We start from the raw sequence: 13,929 nt of genomic DNA, 5'->3' as shown, positions 1-13,929 counted from the left end.
TCACTTATTTTGACACGGATTTGAATACTAGATCGTGGATACCGGTGTTCTTTGGTAGTTGGGTTTCAATTAACCACACATCTCAGGAATGGTCGAACTGAGAATGTACAAGACTACACTTCATTTACACTCATACATATCATCCTCATTCATCCTCTGAAGTATTATCAGAAAGGCAATTACCAGAGGCTAAACAGGAAAATAAAATAAAGTGAACAATAAGCAACCCCAATAATATGAGGATGATATGTATTACATGTAAATGAGATGTCTTTTACAGACTCAGGCCGACCATTCCTGAGAAGTATGATTATTTGAACCCTAACCACCAAAAGTACACCGATATCCACTGTTTCAAATACTTTTCCGTTTAGCCTCCGGAACCACCGTAAGATATTATTACTTCAGAGGATGAATGAGGATGATATGTATGAATGTAAATGAAGTATAGTCTTTTACAGTCTCAGCTCGACCGTTTCTGAGATGTGTAGTTAATTGAATCCAACCACCAAAAAACACCGGTATCGACGATCAAGGTATTCAAATCCATATAAAAGTAACAGCTTTTACTAGGATTTGAAACAAGTCTCGATTGCGATAACTGTCTCAAATCCGTATAAAAGCAGCTAAGATTTACTAAGATTTGAACTTCAGAACCTTTGATTTCAAAAATCAGCTGATATACACCTGATTTGCGACGACAGATAACCACTAGATCAGCCCGGTGGAATTGTAATGTAATTCACAAATATAAGATTTTGTTTTAAAGTTGTAATTGTTTTGCAAATTAAAAGTATTAATTTTTTCTTTAAGTCTATATTAAGATAAAAATGGATAAAAAACCAATGATTAGTTTTCTTAAATAGAAAATATAAAAATTAAATAATTTTTTTTTTTTATGGTACAATGGATGGTTTCAAACAAAAATTGAAGCTTAAACCACGGTTATTTACGGAAATATATTTCGTTTACAAAACTTTTATTACAATAATATTTAATACTCTAGATATTTTATTAACATAAAATCTTTTATAGATTTCTATTAAAATTAATGATTTAAATATTTTGAATTGATCGACTTTGTGAGCCTTTATTATTATTTGCTTTGTAATCTTTTGGTTGTTTTACGGTAAAACAATTATTTCAGATTGAAAAATCAGATAAAGTTTATCTAAGATTTATCCAAACATTATTAATTCTTATAATAAAAAATTTCCATGTAAATAAATAATCAATAATAAATCATTATTATCAAAGGCCTATCTAAGAGCAATTCGTATTATTTTATGATGATTTTGAATTCAGTTCTCTTATCTAAAATATGATAAATATAATCTAACTAACATTTTTTAATTAAAAAAGAATTTAGAATCAGTAAAATAAAAGTATAATACAAACGTATAAAGGAAATAGAGAAAATTAAAAAATTGATTCTTGTTACTGAATTGTCTTAGTTTAATCATTACGTCGTAATAAATTTGAAAGTAAAAACGGGAGAAAATTTTTATGCTTAATAGTCAACCTAATGAAACTTATGGGATGGCTATTTTGTAATTAACACCTCAACGTCTGCATCTAAAAGGATATAACTACATAGAGAGAGTTGATGAAATAGAGAACTAAGGAGTAATTTCTATACGCAGTAAATTTGAGGGTTTTGTAATAAATGAATTGCATTTAATTGGAGGTTTAAGGGTTGAAACGTTAGTGCAATTAAGCGAGTATAAGGGTTGGGGGAGAAGGTGGTAGTTGTAATTTTGATAGAGTGGGGTGAGCAAGACGCCCGGCCGACATTAACGACTGAGCGTCCCGACGCCTCTTGCCGTTCAAGCTTCCGCATTCTAATTACCACATTATAGGAATCCAACCGACGCGACGTAATAGGAGCCCAGAGCTGCACGCTTCACTTCGCTCGGTTTCTTGTCACTTCGAGTTTATATATACATATTGTACGTGCACTTCGAGATGCTTCACCACACCCGTCTTTTCTATACTACACTCGCTGAATTATTTCGGTGCAGATGTTCGTTGTTTGTCTTCTGTAGGGTTTTAACACTTTCATTAACTACCCATTATAAATCAACATTCATTATGAAAACAATGAACTGATGCTTATTCATCTGTACGCACGTGCTCCTATGCGAACACACACATCGATAACTAACGATTAATTTCGTGACATATTTTTTTTCGAGGTTAAATTAGTATTTAACCTCAAAATATCATATAACTGATATCGTTCTACATCGATTAAACCGGTTGATGAAAACCAGATGATACTCGATTATTAAGCGGCATATAAAAAATGTGATATCATAAATGTAAACGTTTAAAAACATTAAGAAGAATTGACCCTAGAACCAATTTGTTTAACAGATTATGAATAATCTTAAAAATAATTTTCCTATATAATAAGCAAATTTGTTCAAACACTTAAAAATGTTAATGTTTAAATGTAGGGTATTTAAAAATTAAATACTCTACATTTAATGTTTAAAAACACCATTTAATTTATACATGAATGAAAGCAAAATGGTACAAGTTTCTTATAATATTTTTCTTATATTTCCTATTAAATATTTATGTTATTTGATTTCACAAAATTAATTTAAACAGATTAAAACAAAATCAAATTTTTTTAGAATTAAATTAATTTTTATAATTACAGATGATTTGGGTGTTTGAACATCATCTTATAGAAGATCAAGCTATAATATTTGTTAAAATTAATTTTTCTTTTGTATTGTAATTTCCTATTCTAATCGCGAAAAATCTCAGTTTTCAGATTTCAACGGAAATATCTATTTTGACCATCCCTGAATCCATTTTGACTAGTTTCGGCGTGACATCTGTATGAATGTATCACGCATAATTCAAAAACTATTACCGGTAGAGTATTGTAATTTTGGATTTAATACTGTTGTAACATCTAATTGCGTACCAAGCGGCGAGTCAATGTGGCGAGAGCCGCATGTCGGACCGTGTGTGAGTCCTTGATGCGGTTGCTTTGTTCAAACGACATCAGTAGTTTACCTAAGGGAAAAGACTCGTACTGCACAGCTCTGGGAAGCTAACCTAGATATATATATATATATATATATATATATGGCTGACCACCAGCCTAATTAAGGCTCTAAGCACTTTAATATGGTGAACAGGTACTTGTTGGCATTCAGCGACCTAGGCGTGGTAACGAATCGCTATTTAGACGAAATGAATTTTAATTTATGGATGTCATATATATTTTTAGTAGTTAATGGTGTGTGCCTACCCATTTTAGCAAATATATGACAAGTGAGCGGTTGGGACACGTAAGCCGGAGGTATATGGCTCCGCGCTTAGTCCGCTCACGCTGTTAGGTAAGCTCTAGGAGCTATTTAGAAAACTGGTCGCTAAACTGTTCGAGGCTTAGTAGCCGTTTGTGGCACAGACATTTGATCGTATGCTTTAGGACGACCGAATGGGGTGGTGGCGGGAGAAATGCCAAGCAAACCAATATAATCTAATTGTGTACCTCCCCTTTTGATTGCAATCGACTGGACCAAAAGGGTCCAAAAAAGCTCAAAATCAAAGAAAATTAGGGTTTTGGACTTTTTCTTAACTGAAGTAATAAGCTCTCATTGAGAGCGTTTCAATGATATATCATAAGTGGTACTTATTTTCATTGGTTCCAGAGTTATAGCCGAATAAAATTTTAATTAATGAAATATGTGAATCTTACAAGGGAAGGCACATCGGTTCGAATCCGACTACATTTCTTTTTTTTTAATTTAAATATATTGATTTATTAATAATAATTAATTATTAACCTCAAATTGTAAAAAAAAATTACAATAAATAATAATTCAACAATAACAGAAAAAATAAATATGAAAAAATGTAATAAAAATACAAATATATAAAAAGTATGTGTAATTTAATAGGCGTACAAGGAAGTCGTGTGGTGTCCATATCAGATTTTTTAATTTTATGGCTTAATGTATTTTTTTATTTTGTACTAATTGCTTGTAGTAATAGAAATATATATTTTTGTTAATAATGTTATTTTTTTAATTAATTTTAAAATTAAATAATTTTGTGAAAATCAATCACATTTTTGTTTATTTTCTTTTGTTATTTATGGTTTTTCATTAAGTAACTGCTTCATCCATCGATTATTAAATATTTAGCGGAAACATAAAAACTTATAGATTTCATATTGTAATTGTCTGCAAAATTTTTGTAATGAATTTTTTTTAATGGGGTGCTCGAAAATAGCTCTTCTACTGTTAATTTATGCAAAAAAATTGCCTTTTTGTTTATTATTCAGAATTCATATCGCTGAAAAAAAAATTATTGCATACGAATTATTTATTTTCTCATGGCATTTTACTAAGCTCTTTAGTTATGGATGTTGTAAAATTTTCATAAACTGTGAAAGTCGTACGAAACAAGATACTACTTTTTTTTATTATTTTCCTCGTTTACAAGGACAACTCTTTAGTATCGAAATTTTCTTGAATTAAATTAGTTTTTGTAATTTCAGCTGATTTGGTTGCTTGTTTGAAAATCGTTTTATAGAAGATCTAAATGTACTTTTTTTTTAAAAACTAATCGCATATAGTCGCAAAAATATATACTTCTATAATTATATGCTAATTTTTCTAAGTTATAGAAAAAATTAACAATATTTTCTAGAAACAAAATTTTTATTTTAAATAATAAAAGTATGCATCATCTATTTATTTAAAAATAAATAATTATTTTTAAAATGAAAGATGAATTTTTATTATATATATATATAAAATTTACACACATTACAATATCTTGGACGTTATTGACATTTTGCAGCTGCAAGACTTGTAACATTCAAACTGTTGTTTGTGATTTAAGAAATAGGAAAAAATAATACAACAAATTTTATACCTTTAATAGTAATAAATATAGAACTGTACATAAAAATCTAAAACCACTAAATAAAATACAAATTGTATGGAGAGGCGAAAAGCCCGATTACTTCACTTCTCTGAAAATTTGAAATTTTAACAAGACTCTCACTGATGAGTAAACAGTTTTAATTTTGCAAAAAAAAAAAACGGTATTAATTCAGATTAGCTAAAGGTAGATATTGATTTTAGAAATTAGAAAATGAATGAAGAAAAAAATTGTTAGAAATTATCTCTGTTTATATTGTAATTTCCAAAATTCTGGGAATTGTCTGATGAACAGGTGACGCTACAGAATTTGAATACATCATACGACTACTGAGAAAATCTGCGTAGTGATTTTTGCTATATTTTTTATAAAGGATGTATTAATATGTGAATATAACTTAAGATTGATTATGCAAAGAATGGCGTCGATTAAAATTCTCCAAATCTTTGATTGAAATGTCTAATTTTTTATAGATTGTTTTAAAAGCAGCAAAAAATAATTAGATCTAAATAGATTTCGAGGTAACTATTTCTGCAGCTTTTAAAATAATATGTAAAAACGATAACTTCTTGAATATATAGTAACTCCATACTATGGAGTTACTTATTAAGTTTTATGTTGCTGTTACACGACTAGTTTTTCTTTGATTGGAATTTTTAATTTAACGCGAAGTAAGTAAAAATTATTATTTGACATTATTTGAGTCTATTATTATTTGACATTTTATTATTCTATTGTGGTAAATTCATGTCAAACGTTTGATAAACCAAAGACAAAGTTTTTTAGGTTTCTTTCAATAGAGGTTTATAACAAGGTTGTTTCTTCTTTATACAAAGATGATGTGTGCAAACTTTTTATATTTGAGCATAGTTCTCCAATTTTTAATCCGGTTCTTTTTTGCGCCAATAGTTTATTAAAGGATTCGATACCGTGCCTATTAAGGGAGGTATGATTCTTTTTTATCTTAGTTTTAGGCCCTTATCCAAAGAATACTAGGAACTTTAAACAGATTCGATTTTACTTAATAAGAAAGTTGTAGCGATACTTTGCTTTTTCCAAAAAAAACCATAGTTCGATTTTGGCTCTTAACGAACTCAACCGAAATTTTGGGACGAGTTATTTTTAAGGAACAATTTGAAAGTCATTGGCGCAAAATTACGGCAGTTATCGTGTCCACAAGAAAGTAAAATATATATATACATATATGTATGTATACACTTTTGAGCTGACAGTGGTTTTGAGGTCTGAGGGATGTGAGACGGTAAGATATGTCGAAATTTTACGAAGTCGAATCATAGTAGCCATTACAATAGGTAGCTTTCTTATGAAATCTACCTAACAACTACGGGTTATTAAATAAAGAAAATTTTTTGATTGAAGGTAATCTAAAAGAAAATTGAATTTTTAATTGAATATGCTAATACTTTTAGTTGATTATAATAGTAATACTATTTGTAAAAATCAAACAGTAATTCAACCCCACCCCACTTATTTCTCAGATTTACCACTTTTATCGTTTTTCTTTTTATCGTCTATATTTAGATTGCTCATCACTTAAACTTCGCCTGTTACAGTAATCTCTTCTTCCTGTTTGTACTAATTTTTGGTATTTGTGGAGGGGTTAACATCCCTGTATCTCATTTTCTAAAGTTATATAAAGCTTAAGAAAAAAAGAAAAAAAAAACGTATCGCAGTGAAAAATGTTAGGTTTAACTCTCGTTTAATATGCCACCCGGACTGGTCTAATGGTTAACTTGTTACAAATCAATTGTTTAACAGCTGATTTTGGAAGTCAAAGGTTCTGAGGTTCAAATCTTAGTAAAAATTAATTGCTTTTATACGGATTTGAATACTAGACAGTGTATATCATTGTACTTTGGTGGCTGGAGTTAAAATAACTACACGTCTCAGGAATGGTCGGCCTGAGTATTCACAATACTAAATCTCATTTACATGTTATATATATCATTCTCATCTCGTTGAGCCGTGGTGGGGAAGTTGAATAGATTGCAACGTATACGTTAGGAAAAAAAATAATATAAGCCTTAAAACCTATATAAATCTAAAAAAATTATCACAGTGAAAAATGTTACGTTTAATATTGTTCTCATGAAATTGAATTAATGCTAATATCGTTAATTGTTATGTTAATTAATTATGTGTTAATTATAATAATTACCTATTGAAATCCCAAATAATATTCTGAATGCTATTGTATAATTAAAGTTGAATAATCATTTTCATTTGTATTAAAATTACTAACCCAAATTAATGTTCGTGTAACAGGATGCAGTTTTTCTCTTGCTAATTTCCTCTACAACGAATGTTATGTTATTTTTTATTAATTTTTTTTTGTAAATAATTTTTTAGTCATAAAGAAATTATTATTTAATTACATACTGCGTAAATAGTAGTGAATTATAAATATCAACATAGATAAATTATAATTATTTTTTTAGAAATAAACTGAGATGACGTAACGTATATAATATTACATCCTTACTATTACTGATGTAAGCCTACTGTGTAAGGACGGACAGCGGTGTAATTCTGTTTGTGTTTCAACATTTTATGTTAAAGAACTAATAAAATTAATTGGCTCTAATAATAGATTTTTATAATTTTTTATTTTAACTGAAGATGAAAGAAGTATTTTAAAAAAAAAACAAAAAATAAAAAATAATTATATTTGTTGTTAAATAAGCTATTAACTATAAATGCCATTAATAGTTAGTAGCCGTATATATACATAATAGCTTTCTGTATAAAGGAAAAACCTCTAATAAAAGTTAAAATAAAATTTATTTACGTTAAATTAATTAACTATAATTTTTTTATGATTAATTATAATAAAAAAAGCTGTCATAAATTGAAGGTTACTGGGTTCCTATCTCGTTTTATTTTAATAATTGAATTAGGCGAGTGCGAGCGGTAGTGCGTATATGTGTAGTATTTTATTCTTCATTAGATCAAAGTTACGTTAAAATAATTTAGCGTAAAATGAATTTAGTGTAACTTGAAATCTAATTAAAAATTAGGAATTTTTTTTAATATTGTTATTTTTTATTACACTATTAAGTAAATAATTAATAGTTTACTTTTTATGTTAAAGGATATTTTGTAATTTACAAAAATTTTTGCAAAGATCGACTTTTCGTTAATTTAATTTTGTTGTAATGCATTTTTTAAGTTGTTTTAATATTGCTAACAATAGATACCGAAGATAATGAAACGTCAACGTTCCAACTTTTTTTTTTTTTTTTTTTTTGTAACCTCCGGGACCACCTTTAGGCATTGCTTTATAGAATGAGATGAATGGTTTGTAGCGTGTGTGAAAATGCCATGCCTGACCGGGATTCAAACCCGGAACCTCCGGATGAAAGGGCGAGATGCTATCATTCGCGCCACGGAGGCCGGCAAGTTCCAACTTGCAGCATTATAACGAACCACGCTTCAAACTTGCTCCGCTCAAATTTTTTTGAACTTAAATTGAGCTAAATCAAGAACGACTCGTTCTTGAAGTTACGAATGCGTAACTTCAAATACACTGCTATAAAATATCTAAATTTTGATAAAATTGACGTAGCAGTTTTGGAGTTTTTTGAGGCACAAATTTTATACATAAATTTATATATGTATAAGGAAATTTCGTTTTAAGTGAATGATATTTTCGTACTCCTCATATGTCAAAATGTAAAGAAAATTCAATTTCAACTCCTCCCCCAACCACACTGTGTAACCGAATTAATCTTTTTACATCCGTTTTTTTTTTGGGGGGGGGGGGTGAGAGGAGGAGGAATTAAGGAATATCATTTCTATCAAATTTATTTGTCAATTCTAAAGTAAAATTAATTTTTAATGGAATTATCTCTTGCAGTTCAGTGCTTGAAATCTTTAAAATTTAAATAAAAACATATTATCCTGATGGTAGAGGATTTACCGTTATTAAGTGTAAATTAAAAAAAAAAAGAAACTAATAATCAATTATCAACTGAAATTAATAATAAAGTATAGAAGTATTTTAAAAGTGAAAAAATAATATCCAAAACATTAATTAATTACTTTAAATTATCATTAAAAAGCAAATGAAATCTTAACGTACAAATAATGTAATTAAGAATGAGAAAATCTAAACTATAAATTTAAATTTAATTTGTCGTTAATTATACCAGAAATTTGGAAATATAACGTTTAGTGAGAGGAAATAAAAATAGTTTTAGCAATCTGAACAGGATTTCCTTCGAAGTTAATGCGATATCAATAACTTCAGTGTAAGAGCTAGCCAATGTAATAATCTTGTTAATGTAAAAATACGCTGTTACCATTTTAGGTAATGATATTTCAATTTCTTGAAGTATTATGACAGGATTGACACCTGGATACATGGGGCTGTAAATTAGTCTATTCTGACTGGTGGTTATTCATCTTATTTTGTGATCTCTCTGTTCGTATTTTCTTACTTTTTTAACTTTTTTAAACGTTCCAGGGGTAACGGGTAACCGCCATTGATGTTGCCCCGGTCGCATCCAAGTGTCGTGACGTTGACTGCCCATCCCTAGTTTAGGTTCCTTGCGGAACCACCCATCGGGGTCTCTCCTGGATCGTAAGAGCATTCTGACCTCCTCTTCCGGTTGAGCAAAATGCCCCTCCTCAGGAGAGCTATCCTTTCCTGCCCTAACCTAACCGGAGTCCAGGTATGCCTTGCGCATACCCGTCACCCAACTCGCGCGCGAGCCCATGATACCATGAGGGTCCTTGGAAGCGCCCCGACCCAAGCCACTTTTGCGTGTGGTTGAGCCAAGACGTCCTCAGCAAAAAGGCTAACTCACTGGCCCTAAATGTAGCTACGTTTCGACCCAGGCTTCAGTATTTTTTAAGCCTTGTGGTTTTTTTAATATTATAATAAAACTACCAGTATCCATTAAACCCACGGCACTATAAAGATACATTTCCACTCGGATGTCAGATGCAGTAGACACGGCAATACAAGATATATACACGAACACGAAAAAGCCTTTTTTTGTAATATATGAGTTCACACCGTCATTAACCCAATTTAGATCAACACATCTTAAAGCTAAGCACAACATAGGTACATTATATAACAGATGAATATAAAACATACAATGTTGTTTCTTAACAACTATTACAATACAGGCACACGTACTTTTCTTACTATCTCCCCTTTCCTTTTATCGATTATCCCTTGTTCTCCGGATATGTTCTCTGTGTTTTGACTAAACAGTAAGGATATGAGGATCTAATTTACAATGCCCTTATATTTAAGTGTGTATGCGGGTTGGTGGTGGCGGTTTGACCTACTACCCTACGTGGGTGGTTGTACAAAAAATCAATCCTGATGCTGACATATTTATCAGGAAAAACCTGGTCTCAAATTCTGTCCTAATATAATGCAATATAATATTTTATGGTATATATATATATATTAGTCGAGAAATCTAAGGTTCGAGTCCTTGTAAAGACAATTGTTTTATATGGAATCTAATGGTAGACTGTGGATACTGGTGTTCTTTGGTTGGGTTTTAAGTAACCATACGTCTCAGGAGTGGTCGGCCTGATTCTGTTCAAGACTACATATTTACCGGAACCTTTACACTAATACGGTAGACTGCGAACAGATGCCTTGGCATCACTACAGAGTACTGTTGACATCCTGTCACTGTGCTTTCTACTCTGTAACTAGGTATTACATAAAACAAAATATATATGTATTCCATCTTGTAAAAATTTTGTACGCCTAACTGGCTTATCTGTTGGAATACATGGGAGTTAAAGAAAGCGGTTTATCAATATGTTGAGAGATTTTAGCCGTTGGAGAGCGTTAAACTTTATAAAAATCATTTATTAATTCTTCTATGGATGAACCTTTGGAAAAAATTAAGCATAATTTTGTTGTTTTATAATTAGATTAATTGTATTTTGATTGTATAAACTATGAATTATATATAGAATTATAATCTAATTATATATATATTTTTTTTTTGTTTCAGGTGGCCAGGTGGCAATACTGCATATTCATTGTGATTTAGAAGACTAATTTATTTATAAATTAATGAAAAGATGAAGTGATATATTAAAGACCAATATTGTAAATAAATATATGTAACTGCTTTTTTTGGCCTAAAAAATTGAGAATTAAAAATTAAAAAAAAAATTTAAAAACACCTTACATAATTAATAGTAATGAGTGAGCTTCCTTAAATTTACGTCTGTTTCTTAAAACTTGAAAATTATTTAATTAGTTAATTAATTAATTTAATTAAATTAAAACCACAGAAATAAAATATAACAATAAATTAATCTTTTATTAAACTAGCACTAATAGTAAATCATTATAATACTCTGTTTTTCGTAATTAGTATTTAAATATAATTTAACATTAACAGATAAAATGGATACTGTTTTATTAAAATTAAATAATTGTTACAAAAAACGGGAATTAATAACTTTTTACAAAATATATTATAATATTTTTAGTAACAATTATCTATTATTATTATATTTATTAATTTGTTTTACTTACTAAATAATTATTATAGTATTTTATTGGCTGTGGTGTTTAATTTAATTATTATTACTACCTAAAGATTTTTTTTGCATTTATATAGAGTTTTTCATTTTACTTAGCACACAGATAAATACTAAATCTATTTTATTATCAATAAATAATGTATTTCAATAAATTTTATGAAATTATTTATAGAACTGTAAATATATATTATATAATTTATTGATATAATATGCGGTAAGTTATAATCTTATTTTAAAATGTTTTATCAATTATTTATTAAAATAAAAAAGGAATGAATAAGTATTTTCTCATCTAAAATTACGGCTGTGTAAGATGTGTGTGTGTGTGTGTGTGTGTGTTTTCTATCGTTATATGAACATTAAATTTGTTTAATAAACTATGAAAAATTATAATCATAAAACAAAAATTAATTTATAAATAAACTTTATAATAAATATTTTTATTGATATTTGTATTTTGAGAAATTTTTTTAATATTTTTATGAAATTATATAAACTATTTAAAGAAATTAAATTCAAATTTAGTTATAAAATATTTCTCTAACATTTTGAATTTAATTACCTTATGCTACTAATTAAAAAAAAAATACATAGGCCCTTATACTTTTAATAATAGAAAATACTGCATATTAGCTAAAAAAAATCTAATTTTTTTTCAATTTTTAAGTAGAATAACAATTTATCGTAAATAACTGTTTCAGAGTATTAAAAATGAATACTTATAAAAAAAAAAATAGAACCAGATTTTGTTTTAAAAAGTATTCCTGAGAGGAGGAGTTTTAAGGGATGACATTTTATTCGAAAAAATTAATTTACAGTTTAAAAAAAAAATCTGTGAAGAAAATTCTTTAGGTAGTTTATAATATTTTAATTTTGATTTTAATATGCTATCAATATTATTATTTATTTTGTATTAAAAAAAACTTCATTGTAGCTTACTGTTATTAATTCACTATAATGAAAAATTATAATGTATCTATATTATAATTTTTATTATCTACAATTTAAAATATGTAATTAAATGATGTATACATATACTCGTAATGAATATTTTAAAAATATTTTATTAAGTGATAATATATAATATTAAATTTTAGACTTTATTGTTGTCAATTTCTTTATTATTTGCTTCTAAAGACTGAAAAGCCTTAAAATATCATTAAAATAAACCAAACTGTTGATTTCTTAAAAATAAAAACAATTAAAAAAGATTAAATTGATGTTATGAACTATTAAAAAATTATGTAACGTATATTTTATCATGAGAGAGAAAAAATAAAAAATCCAAAGTAAAATTATTTAAAGTTTGAAATAATTCTGTAAAAATATTCTAAATAGTGCTGTAATAATGTGATGGTTTAAAAGTATTTTGGGGGGATAAACTTGTATATTTATGCCAATAAAATACTGTTTTAAAGTGACAATTACTTTGACTGCCTTTTATTATTTCTCTCATTTTCGCTAATTTATAATGAACTGTTCCTACTACTGTATTATGTATTTACTAAATATATACTCGTAAATCTACTATATTATTGCAAATTTACAGTGGTTTAAGGTTTATATTTGTGGTTCATTTTGCCAGTTTTTGAGTTTACGTGCATTAGTTATCCGTGTCGTAAAAAAAAAATCTATAAATAAGTAAAATATATTACTTTTCTGATTTTTTAAACATATTTATTAATATTTATTGCTTTTATATGGATTGAATGATAGAATGGATACCGGAGGTCTTTGGTGGTCGGGTTTCAATTAACCGCACGGCTCAGGAATGGTCGGCCTGAGTTTGTTCAAGGCACACATTTACCGGTGCATTTAGAATTACACGCGATAGATACTTAGCATCACTGCAGAGTAATGTTGACATCATGTCACTGTACTATTACTCTGTAACCTGGTATACAAAAAAAAATAAATAAAAAATATGTATATATATATATATATATATATATATATCACCACATTAATTTTATACATACTAATATAATTTTAACTATTTCTGAATAAATTCACACAGGATATTTGCTTTTACCATAATCAAAGTGTAAAATATTTACGCAAATAATGATCAGAACACATAGTCTAGGTTTAACGAAATACTGTAATGCTTGATTTATTTTGAAATTTTTTACCAATTAGACGATGATATTTAATATTAATTATAAAATATTTATTTCTATTGTAAATTGTAGATTTAATCTTTAAAAACATCAATTTTTCTTTGATAATAATAATAATAATAAAAATAATAATTTTATTATAGCAAAGTTTTGTTTAATTTTAATATAGGAAACTTTGTATATTTTACTTTTATTGTTAATTTTTATGTTTAAATATATATAATTATATTCATTTACATTCTTTTTTACCTTAGCAGTATATTAAATTTTAATAAGCCGACCTCCGTGGCTGAGCAGGTAGCGCCTTGGCAAATCGTGCGGAGGTCCCGGGTTCGAATCTTTT

General features: G+C 28.0%; 1 protein-coding gene across 1 annotated transcript in view; it reads left to right on the top strand.

Annotated features, from left to right (window-relative positions):
- The window catches only part of LOC142327978 (toll-like receptor Tollo), a 173,066-nt gene extending 161,521 nt beyond the window's left edge, over positions 1–11,545 (top strand). Inside the window, exon 3 of the mRNA XM_075371402.1 lies at positions 10,926–11,545. The gene's annotated coding sequence lies outside the window, so the exon portion shown is untranslated. The remainder of the gene's footprint in view (positions 1–10,925) is intronic.
- Positions 11,546–13,929: the final 2,384 nt, after the last annotated feature.

The sequence above is a fragment of the Lycorma delicatula genome, chromosome 7 (genome assembly GCF_047948215.1).
Source record: "Lycorma delicatula isolate Av1 chromosome 7, ASM4794821v1, whole genome shotgun sequence".
NCBI lineage: Eukaryota > Metazoa > Arthropoda > Insecta > Hemiptera > Fulgoridae > Lycorma > Lycorma delicatula.
Note: the sequence above shows the minus strand (reverse complement) of the source record. Positions and strands in the feature narration are given on the sequence as shown.